This window comes from Pelecanus crispus, chromosome 11, assembly GCF_030463565.1.
Source record: "Pelecanus crispus isolate bPelCri1 chromosome 11, bPelCri1.pri, whole genome shotgun sequence".
Classification (NCBI taxonomy): Eukaryota; Metazoa; Chordata; class Aves; order Pelecaniformes; family Pelecanidae; genus Pelecanus; species Pelecanus crispus.
The window spans coordinates 16,773,219-16,786,655 of NC_134653.1; positions in this window are offsets into that span (position 1 = coordinate 16,773,219).

The window sequence follows — 13,437 nt, forward strand, 5'->3', positions numbered from 1 at the left end:
ATAACAATGTATAGATCACTCTAGATCACTTGGCAGTGTTTGGTGCCTTTTTAGAGAAGGAATATTTGCAAAATTTTTCAATTAAAAGAAAATAAAAATCCTAGTTACACTCTCTACAGTTTTTCCTCATTCTACTTTCTGACATCCTTCTCTTTATACATAACTACACTGAATGCAGCAAGACCATGAGCCCATTATATTCAGAGTAAGGATTACACAAGACACTAATGAGGCTTGAAGTTTGGAGCTCATGGTTTCTTCCCTCCTCTTGGAGGTGCTCAAATGTGAATTATGTACAAGTAGGTCTTTTGTGACTTCAAGAACATTCATCTTTACTGGAAACAAAGATAAAAAGTTAATATTAAAAAAAAACCAAAAACTAACAGGGTTATTTATTAATTTTAGCTTCCACCAGACCTGTTCTAATTTCCATACAGAGTTAACCTATAACTTCAGCTAAGTACAGCACAGCGATCAGGTTTTTGTTTTAAGACCTACCAAACCATCTATAATCTGATGTTTGTAAATGGAGAGGTGATTCCTAACACTTGTATCTGCGCTGCTTTTCAGTTATTTCTATCTTGGGCTTTTATAGACTTCAATGTTTTAGAGAGAACAACCATCTGCTTTGGTGACACAAAACCCTTTGCTACAGAAAACTCCCTGAATTCTATGATTGCACTATACTGGCAGTATTTCAGCATTAAGGAAACTTTTTTAATTTATTCATTTTATATGGAAAATAAAGGTAATAAATCAAAATCTCAGCCATTCATTATTTAGAGGGGTGCCTCACCTTGTAAATTCAAATTGTTTTAATGGTTTGGCACCATTTTATTTAGTCTTCATTGAATGAATAGCTAAGAAGAGCAGCCAAGCTTATTCATCATTACATATATGAATCAAAGGAAAAAACAAGAATGGAATGTTTCATAAAGACAAAGCAGCAACTGGAACTAAAAGAAAACATTATTTATAGGAAAAAAAAATGAGGCAGACCATCTTTTTTGTTTGAATTTAGATGTTCAAAAATACTGTGCCTTTGGAAGATAATAAAAGTCCTAGGATCTGCAGGATGCTGACAGTTCAGTTTGGAAGTTTTAGGGTACCCCAGGGGCCTCTGGCATACCTGTCCATGGCAGAGCTGAACCTTTGGGGGAAGGTTGGTGAATTTGGTTTCACTGGTGATATAGACAGTGTTTTTGGCATTGCTGTTGTATGGTAGCCAAACACATTCAAACCTATTCCAACACTTGTAAAAGGCGTGCAGGGAGTCTAGGGGAGCAGCAATTGCATAAGAGCTTTAGAGCTGATCAAAGCAGTCCTTGCAGTCTTGTTTACTCTTAGTTCCAGTTCTGTTCTCCTCACAAGCCTCATTTCTTTGCTGTTTGGATCTGCAGAATTTAATTTCATTTAAAAAAAAAAACTGGAATCATTTACCTTCTGGGTTACCGAGACCAACTTTACAACTTAGGTGGGGCAATAGGAAAGAGGTTATGAATTCCAGGGTAATTCTTAGGTTGTGCTAATTAAAAGAATGAAGATAAAGCACAAGAAATGATTTGCACTGCTAACTGAAGGTTATAGGAAGTACAAATGATAGCATATATGTTACTTCAGTAGAAGAATAACTGAATGAGTCTACATTCTCCTATCTCTATACCTTGCTGCTCAATCCTTAATGAGGAACAGATCATGCTAGATTATAGTGTTGGATGGGAAGCATCCATTCCCGTCTCTTGAGTCAGAAAAGTACTACATTTTCAAAACGTAAAGAAGGAAGGAACAACTTTTGAACAGATGTATTTACCACAGGAAGGTTAAATCTAAAATACTGTCTATGTCATCAGATCTACTGTGCTCATTACCTCAGATAGTATCAGAAAAGAAACTTCAGCAATGGCATAATAAATGGACAAGAACTGGGCATTAACCCCTTCTAAACAAAACATTGGAAACACTGCTCTGTTTCCTGCCCGATACAATTTTTCATTCCCTGACTCTTCCTTTCTCATTGACCTGTTCTGAAAATCCTCCTCATGTTGACATCCAGAACAGTGAATCTGTGCTTGTTACACACACAATGGCTACAGTTGTGTTCAGAAATTGTTTTGGGACATGAAGATGGCTCAGTAGCTGCAGGACAGGACATCTATGCAATCCCTAATTGTGTGTGTGTCCCTTGTTAGTTGTGTCATTCCTGAACTTGCTTTATTGTGGTAGCCCCAAGTCAAGGATTATTGCTTGCACTTCGGTGACTGATGTTGTAGGTCTAGTGGGGAGTTGCAAAGTAATAATTTTTTTTCTATCTTCTAGCTGTGCAACTGACTAATCTAATAGTGCCCTTTATTTTGTACTCACCCCTGCTTCATTTTATCATTTTTAGACCATTTCTCCAATATTCAAGATAGTTCTAACTGACCTCCAAAATCTTTGTGGCTTTACTGAACATTTCTGCTGATATCTGGGTTCCAATATGTAAAACAGGAATGAAAACACAGTATAGAACCAAGGCTGTTTGAGTGTCCATCCTTGATGAAAGAAATACAGAATGGAATCTGTACTAATAAAGTAGTATCAACATACTGGAGTACTTTTTCACAACATCCACAAATCCACATTTCTCTCTTCCTCTTAATTCATTCACCCTACTGAAAATGCAGTAGTAATGACATCAGTATGCATATATGTCTTTCATTCAAGCTTTTGTGTGCTTTGCTGTTCCACCTGTGTTTCAAAGTCTCTATTATTCATCAGTAACAAAAGAATTAAACTGTTTGTAAGATTTAAAAATCTAATATTAAAATACAAAAAAAGAAAAATCCAACTCCAAAACACCAAAAAAGAAACCCCATGTTCAAAAGGAATCAATCACATCTATGAAAGTAGAAAATGGGCTGCTGTTTGTCAAATATTTAGCAATGTGTTTATTGTAGAAGGGGCCCTTCAAACTAGAGGGATGCAGTGGTTGTTAGTATTCTACAGCGATGTGCAGGGCTTGGCAGAATATAAAGAATTTTTAGAGACTGGTTATGCATTCTTTTTTTATTGGTGCCATGTTTGTAATATTTTTTTGTTCCTGGCTGATGCCACAGTAGGTGATATAAAAAGACGTATGAATAATTTATAAAAGAACTCAGTAGTCATCAAAGAGCGTTGCTCTGATGATGTAGTATGCATGAAAGCCTTGCATAATAGATTACAGTAGAAGACATTGGAAGGATACATTTTGGTCTGTGTTTTTTACTGCATTTCTAGAAGTGTAGGCACTTTAGACATCTTAAGCTGCAAAACAAAAATTTCCAGGTAGAAGCAATTTGAAGGTCTATAGTTTCTCCAAGTCCTTAAGACAATGAACTTTATGATAAAGAAAGATCACTGAATTTATATATTGTCTTAGCAGGTTCACTTAGATATCACCTGAGGCCTTTCATCAGAAAGATGTAAATTCTGTTTGTAGGTCAGTATAATCTGTAGGTAGATGATTATTCATAATGAGCAGGATTTTTTTTTTTTTTTAATCCATGATATTAGCCTAATTTTAAAAGGGAAATAAAACACTTGTGGTTTCAGTTCTGCATCTTCACACAGCCAAGTGCTGCTGTCATTCAGAGCGGTAAAAATGAGAAGGGATTTCACTTTTGGACCACTGAATCCAATGGAATTATTTTTTGAGATGAGAATCTGGCTGCATATAAAATATCTTCTGTTGGGACAAAAGCTGAAGCTACCTAGAGGGAGGTTCATAAGAATCCCCTTTCTGGTTCTTTTCATTTTGAACCATTGGAAAGCGGTGTGGCACAATCAAAGGCAGTAGTTCAGAACTTCTGAGATATGTTAAGCATAAGATGACCAGAGAAATCATAAAACTTTAGAGTTTAAATTTAAATTTAAAATTAGAGTTTTAGTTTAAATCTAGTCTAAATTTATTGAGAGGATGTCAAAATATTTCTCTGTGCCAGCACTGTTCCCTGTACCTTCAGAGAAGAAAATGTGATCCTTTCATTAATGATTCAAAGCAACTAAGGCTATTTTGAAATAGATCAATGATCTGTGAAAACTGACGCTTTGGCCCTTAGAAATTCAGTCTTTGCTCAAAGTTAAGTTAAGGTTGCCTTAACTTTTCTTCCATGCAAATGTTAAGAAAATTAACAGGCTCCTTGAACAGAAACATGAGACAGAACTATATTTTAAATTTTATTAACGTCAGTTCTGCTAACTTGAAGATAATAAGTCAATGTATATTGCCTTATTCATGCTCATTCATGCTCATTCACTTCCTCATGCTCACATGTAGTAATAAGAAATCATGAAGTTTATGCTAATGGTATATTAGATGTTTCCAAAGATGGGCTTGTAGCATAGGCTTGTAACAGAGGATAAGGCACCTTGTCCCTATAGGCACCTTATCTCTCTTATCCTTCCTCTTCCACGTCTCCACCCATTTATTTAATGTGTGGTGTCTCACCTTAAGTCAAGACTGCAGACAGATGTCAGCAGGTGGTGGTGAACCTGTGTAATTGGATCAGAAGTTCACCTACTGTTTACAGGGAAGAATAAGAGGTATCAGATAAGTGGACTGAACTTCAGCTATTACCACATGGCAGATAGCTTCGTCTAAGCTATTGATGTCAGGCAGAGGTCGGAGAATCCTTCTGATCTTCTCAAACTTCACATGGTGTATAGAAAAATGACATTTCAGGAATTCTGGAGCATTGGTAGCTGAAGTCAATAAAGAATAGCAACAGCAGAGAATCCAAGCCAGTGTTTTTTGAGCAAGTATTAGAGACTAGGGAAACTAGGAGACTACTGCCTCAGTAGCAGTAGCACCATGTTATGGAACGGAAACTCTCCTAAGGGAAACACTTCATGAGCTAGACAGCCTGTGATGATCAGAAGAGAAGTATATGAACCTATGTAACAGACTAAAATAGGAAATGTAAATCTGAGCTGATTTAGTAGAATTAATGGGCTTGCCTTTAAGCACATCTTTTAAACTGTCTAGAATACAATTTTTGAGTACCAGATGGATTATTCTCACTGGTCACAGCTATGCTATCTGACATATTTCTTTTTTTCTCTTCATTTTTATTCCCGAAGACATCTTCAGCACAAACAGGATTCTCTTCTTCAAAAATTCTTGTATTCTCATCCTTAGTCTTGATGGCAAGCTAAGTGAGAAATGTTTTCTGAGTTTACTTCCATATTCATCTGCCAATATCTGACCATCAGGCCAAACACGGAATTTTGACAACAATAATGGATGGTCTCTCCCATAAACCTGCAAACATGAAGACAAGTCAGACATCCATATGCACACTCCTGCATCTGCCCAGAGTATTCAGTATGGATGATCTTCAAACTTCTACAGGCAGTTACTGGGACCATACAGAGATGGCATTGGAGTCTTTCTTTTTAAATTACTCTATAAAACAGCAATCTGTTCTCACCCATGGAGTCCCAGTATATATCATATATTGTATATAATCTTGAAATACATGCCATTTTTCACTTCTGAAAATCAGAGAAGTAAACCATCTTTATAAGCACATTTTGCATTTACAGAAGACATTCAAGTGCCACAGTGCTGCATACAATAAGGGACTTGAGAACCAAAATTAGTATTGGTGATCTCACAATGATTTCTTCAGCCACAGGCTGTAACCTCATATGTGGAAAAAGTTCTCCCCAGACTGACTTCACTGCAACTCCACTGAATTCGGCTTAGTTTGTAAAGAAGCAGAGAATGTAAGGTCATGCTTTCAAAAATGACAGTAATTGGAGGAGATGAACTTCAGAAAAACAAATATGCAGTTCCTATGTTAGTGTCCTGAGAAATAACCAGATTAAAAAAAAAGAGATGAGTAAGAAAAAATGCCACAAAAGTGATCTGAGGGCTGGAGTACCTCTCCTACGAGGACAGGCTGAGGGAGTTGGGGTTGTTCAGCCTGGAGAAGAGAAGGCTGCGGGGAGACCTTATTGTGGCCTTTCAGTGCTTAAAGGGGGCCTATAGGAAAGATGGGGACAATCTTTTTAGCAAGGCCTGTTGTAACAGGACAAGGACTAATGGTTTTAAACTAAAGGAGGGTAGATTTAGACTGGATATAAGGAAGAAATTTTTTACAGTGAGGGTGGTGAAGCACTGGAACGGGTTGCCCAGAGAGGTAGTGGAGGCCCCATCCCTAGAAACATTCAAGGTCAGGTTGGATGGGGCTCTGAGCAGCCTGATCTAGTTAAAGCTGTCCCTGCCCATTGCAGGGGGGTTGGGCTAGATGATCTCTAGAGGTCCCTTCCAACCCAAAGCATTCTATGATTCTATGATTCTAAGAAAAGAAACATTATTTATAACAAGAATTTTCCCTTAGCTGAATGCTTACATATATTTTCCGAACGCCCGGAGGCTTTTAATACTGCAATTTGGCTCCTACACCTGCATAAATATTTCAAAGCATGCTTACTTCTTTCCTGTTAACTCAATTTTTCTTAAAGTCCTAGATTTCATTTCCTCTAACCTACACTCTCTTTCCTTATTTCCTTACTTCTGGAAAATCTTAGATGGAATTCATGAAACCAACTGCTATATACCCAGCAAAACCCTCAAAAAGTCTCACTCTATAGAAAGAAGGTATCTTCTTTGTTAATTGTAGCTCTGTTGTATCTTTTGCAAGACTCTCTTGTTCACTGTGCTTGGGATTCTTGGACCAGTTTGAATTATTTAAACATTCATCCAAACCAGAGATACTTTTTTCAAACAGGAAAATATTCATCCTCACTAGAATATACATACTCGTTCCCAAAATCAAGACTCCCAGATTATCTTTTGGCACTGAATTGCTTGATGTATCTCTTAGAGATTTCCATAATGCATTCTACCAATGTTTTCTTATATAAAGGTGCCTTATTTTGCTTTTCTTTCTTATACTAAATTTAAAAAAAAAAAAAAAATTCAATACACTAGGTTTGCTCTATTTGTGATTCTAGAAAACATACCAGAAATCAAGGGGGTTTAATTAAAAAAAAGGCTCTGGTTTTTTTTGATCTTGTGGACAGGCTTAGCAAAGTGCCCGTTTTTCTAAAATTAATATTCTTTCTTAGCTGGATTAGCTGGGGATAGGTCTCATCCAGAAGTAACAAATACATTCACAAGGGTGTATTGTAGCTGCCAAAGGTTTTGTCTGCAGAAGTCGTTATCCTTAACAAAATAAGGTGCCTATAGCCATTTTGTGGAGCAACAGTGACATTTAGCGGCCACTGAAGCAATTCCTAAATCCTGTTGACTCTTTATTGTCTTGTTGACCCCGGGAACATTTAGCATACACTGTCACCCTCTCTGTGATTCACAGTTAATTTCCCCTTCCTTCTATCCCCATCCTTTTGTATATTGTAATATAAAATTGTAAAGGGGTAAAAACCTATTTTCTATAACAGATTACCACAGGCATTTTAACAACATAAATTTTTGTTTTGAGGGTCTTTCCTGAAAGTCAGCTCTTCTGCATATCATGATAAAACACTTAATAATAATTAAATAAATTCCAACTTGTTTGAGAAGCAGACCAAAGCAGTGCATTGTACAAATCAAATTGCAAGGATTAGATAGAACCATTATTTCCCTTAATTTTTCACTCAGTTATCTCAACATTCTGGTATTAAGCTCAGATTGTTCCTTTGTGGTTTTGCTTTGAACCCTGAGCAAGAGGTACCTGCTCCTTCAAAGTCCCTGTTTCCTACTTCACTGCATAGGAAGTCCCTTTTCCCAGATCTCTGTACCCCTATTGATACAATTTTAAATTACATCTATAGAACTCTGCAAACTAAATTGGAAGAGGAGCAGAGCTAAAGCTCTCCTAGCTGGCATGCTGTAACACCACAAACAGCTCCCTTCCTGACCTTAGGAGCCACAGGCTCAGGAACATAAGGCATCACTTATTCTGCAGCACAGATCCAAGCCATGGTCTGCCTATCAGTACAGAGTGAACAACCATGTCTAATAGCCAGTACAATAGTTCAAAGCTATTCTGTTTTAAAATAGGTTCATTCTGAGGTAGGTTTTAGGAAAACTTCTGCAGAGTGCCAAGAGAAGAAATGGTCAACACTGAGCGTGTGCAGCCTAATGCTTCAATACCAGAACACCAAAGTACATTCTTGAACCTACATACTATTCCTCACATTTCTTAGGGAAGTTACAGCCTGTCCAAATTCAGCATCCACCTAAAGTTTCACTCCCTCATATATACTTGTGTGTACATTGCTATATATTATTAGATGCCAACTAGGCTTCACTACATACATAGAAGCAGCTTCAGTGAAGGCTTAATAGACCATTACATGTGAAATTATGCCTATGAGCTCCTTTGGGATTACAAGCATTAGATAAATGTGAGTGATTGTTGTGTTTTATTCAACTCCAATTTCAGGTATTCCATATATTTTAACAAAGGAGATTGGGCATTTCATAATGATCATATGAACATAAAAATTACATTTAGAGCTTTTGTCCCTGTTTTTAAACAGAATTATTTAGCTTAGCCCCTTGACAGGATCCACATATCTACTGATGTGTGAACTCCTGGGAGTCCATCCTGTGTCCCATACTGGGTCTCTCATACTCATAGAGAAAATGTTCATTGAATAGACCAAAGGAGAAAATCAGACATTCAGCTAATGTCGTTTTGAGTGCCACAGCAGCAGCTCTTGCACTCATCTTGTCTGTATTATACATTGCCATTCAATGGAAGGAGTAAATGAATACCTACATAACTGGAAGCACTGAAAGAGTAGAGATGAGAGTCTTGGGAGAGTTTGGTGGATAAAACAGATAGTTTTGCTATTTGAATAATTATGGGAAAACTGGACATGACTATCTCTTCCTGAGTCCACTCATTTCATGCAGCACTTAATTCCTTGTTTTCCCACTTAAGGCAATATTTGCAATTAGTGTCCCAGTTTGGAGAAGGCTTCGTATTACCTGTATGCTGAAGCTCATAAGCAGCTGTGAAAGCATGGTACTGCAGTTTTTCCAGCCATGTACTAAAGTTATCCTTCAAGACTCCTGAATTTAAAGGGCTATTTCAGGGATGTATTGTCTGCCCAGACCAAACGTCTTCCCTACAAATAGCTTTGATAATGTTATATTTAACTACAGCCAGGAGTTTCTTTCAGGTAGTGCTATAATTTCTCTTGAAGAACTTAAAATTGTGCTTTAATATAGTACTGCTTCCTCTAGTAATTTATTTTTGTCTGTCAGCCTTCTTCCGAACATGTGAACAACAGCAGTAGTTGGTATGCCACTGAAGTGCAGTGTAGAGACACCTGATTCAGCCAGATCAACGTAGCTCATTTACCAGCAGCTGGAAGCTCAGCAGCTTGTTTATCCTGATGCTCGGCTATGTTAATCCACACTGAGCTTTGTGTTGCCCAACAAAATAGTTGCAAGATGAGAATTACTGTATTCACAGCCAGCTGAGCTAACTCTTAAGCTACGTTTCAACAGCATTGCAGACAGTCACATCTCCAGTAAGAAACTGATTTTGAACTATGAGGAAGCTGGAATAAGAGCCGTTGCTAGAAATGTTTCCAATCCTGAGAATGATAGTCACACACTGCTTCCCAAAATACTGTTTTCCTCTCCCTCCTATCCCATGTAATGGTTTTGCAATATTTGTAAATTCTTAAACAAATGTTCTGCAATAACAACAAAGTCCTGCAGAGGTCTACAGAAGACAGACAGTCTACAAACATGTTGGTCAGTTTTGCAAGGCTTCAAGTCTCCTAATCAGAGGGAATTTCTTCCTCAGTGATTGGGTCCAGATAAACTACCTCTTTCTAAACTGTTCACATTTATTTATGTTCTCCCACAGATTGGCAGCTTAAGCTTATCACAAAACATATGTAAATAAATCAGTTATTCAAATGTTTTAGCATCCACCAGGATATCTAAGTATAACAAAAAGGCGGTGATAGCAGGTTATGTAAAACCCTGTCCACTTGCTTTTCAAATATGACTGAAAGCCGAAAGCTTCTTGTCAAATTGGCACCTGGGTCTTCTCTTTTCTGTTCCTTCAATCCATTTTCCTTGCAAATAACCACATGTGAACAACCCAAATGGAATTAGGTATGGCTTCCACAGTATTGCTTATTTGCAGTAAGTGAGAAGAGCCATAAATTAATTTCAAATAATTTTCTATAATTCATATGAAAACCAGTGTAGCTATGTATTTTTTCCTAAATCTGTGTTCCAGGACTAAGGTGGCAGTTCTTCATGCATTTCTTCATGCATTTTCTCAGTTGCCTGTCAGACCTCTCCTTTTTACTGATAAATGGTGAGGAGGCTACTTAATAATCTGGTTTCCTACAATATCAATTATACACTTCACCAGGGCAGTGTGACCTGTTCTCTAAAGGAGAACAGATTCCTAGCCAGACCACGCTGCTTCCTTACATTGCAGCAACCTGGGTTTTCAGTTCCATGTCGCAACAAACCCGGAGGGCACTCTGGAAGCACATGTTCACCCGTCTTTCCCTTAAACTCATTTTCTTTGGCAAGTTTTAACAAGGCAGAAAAGTTTTTGCCTGAGACTCCAAGTTATATACAAGCTATCCCTCTGTATCTTTTGCTGGAACGCTATTCTTGGCTACCACAGTGGCAATAGTCCCAAAAGTCTGTCCCCAGATGCAGGACCATTCATCACTGAAAACAGTCTGTCAACTTCTTGTTTCACCTGATGCATAATCTTAAAAGGATTTTCCTCAGAAAGAATTTATAAGATACTGACTGGGCTTTTATATATATATTTGTTATCTTAAGGAAATCCAAGCAAGTATTCTTAGCAGTTACCTCTGGCTATCAGTAATTCCTTCTCAAGTTCTAGCAGTGCACATTTCAAACCCATTTCTGAGTAAGTGCATATTTCATATACATTATCTCTTCCTGCAACTAATTGCATAGCTCAACTTGGTAACAACTTCTTCCCCAGGACACTTGGTTTTTCTCAAGCTTTCTTAACCAGTTCTGTGCTTTCCACTCACCTAGCAAATCTGTTACACATAATAGCTAGCCAAACACCCAAGCTTGCTGTGATTTACTAAGAATGTAAACAAACCAATCAGATTTAGGTATTCTTCTCTGATATCCTTCTAAATTGGGTATTCCCTTAGGAAATGTTGACATATCTACCAGCAAGCCTTATGTTTGTAAACATCCTTCTAGCTTTGGAGCAGTATTTTTTTTTTCAGAATAGTAGCAAATAATTTAACTGTTTTCCTCACCTTTTGCATTACTGCTGATTTCCTCTGTTTTACAAACTGAATGATCATTGTTCCAAATATGTTTGGCAAATGTCATGATCTATTTTAGAATTCCCCTGTTCAATCACACATATTAGAAAGAGAACTATGCTCACAGGCCCTAGGGCAATCAATTTTTCATTTTCCTGGTAGTGGCAGCTTTTTTTCTTCATGAGCTGCTACAAAAATTGTTAAAGCTCTATGGTAAATTCCAGTGTTTCTCAGTATGTCTATGTCTTTTGCTGATCTTCACGTGCAAAGCCAAGTCTACCCAAGTATTAATAAATCAATTTATTGCCAATTTATTTTAGGAGTCCTCATTTGTATCAAACATACCAAAAGCTCAACTCTGTTTACATATTCTGCCAATTTCCTTTCTGTCCAGCTCTCCACTGTTTCCTGGCAAGGTTAAGGTGGTGGCTGACTTGAAACAGCATGTCAAGGGCTGTACAGTCTTTTTTTCTGGATGTAGATTTTGAGTACCATCAAAATTATATTAGTCAAATTTGAGGCAACAGAATCGCATTTCTGGCCATCTCCTGAGCCAATGATTGTGATGCTGATGGTAAACTGTGTGAAACTGACCATCCAAATAGTTTTGCAACATTTTGCATTGATTTGTAAGAGCAAAAATAATCCAGAATACCTCCAAAGTAGGGAACTGTTGGAAATTACCCGTAGTTTCTTACTGATCCAATTCCAGTTCTGACTGACTTCTACTGATCTGTGAATTTTTAATCTTTTTCTGTGGTTTTTTTCCTGTCTCCTGAAGTTGTTGTTTTAACTGAGTCCAGTGCTCTGTTTTCTGATGAAAGATCATGTTGCTTATCCAAGATCACAAATCTGCAAGCAAGAAAAGAACTGGATCGGGTCTCTACATCCATGCTTACTGGTGTAACTACTGGCCTGAATTACTTGAAATACAAGGCAGTCATTACAAACCAGAGTTGATCAGACAGATGTTTATCTTTAGAAATACATGCTTAATAACTTTTATCTTTAGAAATACATGCTTAATAACATAAAAATATTTCACATAAACATTAATGTAACCATAATTGTGAAGGAAAAGTTATCAAAACATGTTTCATCAGGTTCAAAATGACTAGTAAAACTGATAAAATTCTGAAAGCAAAACAGTAAAATTGAAAGAGTACTTCTATCTCTTTCAAGCCAAATATTTCCATACAGTATTTCACAATTAGGGAAAATCTCAGAAGGTATTATGTCACTTTTATTCTACTGTTGCTGTAATCTGAATAGTCACTTCTATCCCAAGACTCCTGTGTTGCACAACTTAGCCCTGTATATGCACTACCTTCAGCTTCCACCTCAAGTTTTCTTTAGATGCCCCATAAATCCATTTCTTATGCTTATGTTGTGCCTTAGGTGGCTATAATCAAGGAAGGAAATATAGTACCATTTTATTATAATTTTCATTTTAGAGTCTTGCTGATAACTCAGGGCAGTTGCAATCATTATTATGGCAAACTCACTCTACCTCTTTTATTGCTCATAACTTACTGACTCTGATACGGGGCTGTATTTATTCTCCCCACCTTTGAAAAGGAGGCTGACTGGCTCACAGACAGCGAGAAAACTTTGGAAAGGAAAACTTCTAGCTGTGTACCTGATCCCAATAAATTTCTTGCAAGCTGTATGCAAACTCTTTCCTGTGCATCTGTTTCAGTAATAAAGTGAATGGTATGAGGCATCATTCATTACACATCATGTCGGTTTTGAGATACTTCTCAACTCCTGTCTGAATATTTAATCGGCATGTAGATGTCCACATGTTTATGGCACCACAAGACATAAACCAGTGAAGAATCAGATATGCTACCCAGACCTAACTGAATGATAGCTCAAAACTCAGGACTGCCTTATTTATACCTTCTTGGTACAACAAGAGAACAGATTTTTTTCAACTGACAAGTGAATTTTGCCTTTCTTTTGCAAATACTTATTTTGCTTCCCAGCAAAAGTGTAGTATCTTATTGCTAATGCTGTTAAAACACATCCATGTTTTCTTCTTGGACATTGCATGCATTTCACAGCAATAATGAAGTCACTCACCACAATACCCACCTTTTGGTTCTCAGTACAGACATTTGATAAAAATAGTAGGAGATCGGGATAATGAAGAGCAAG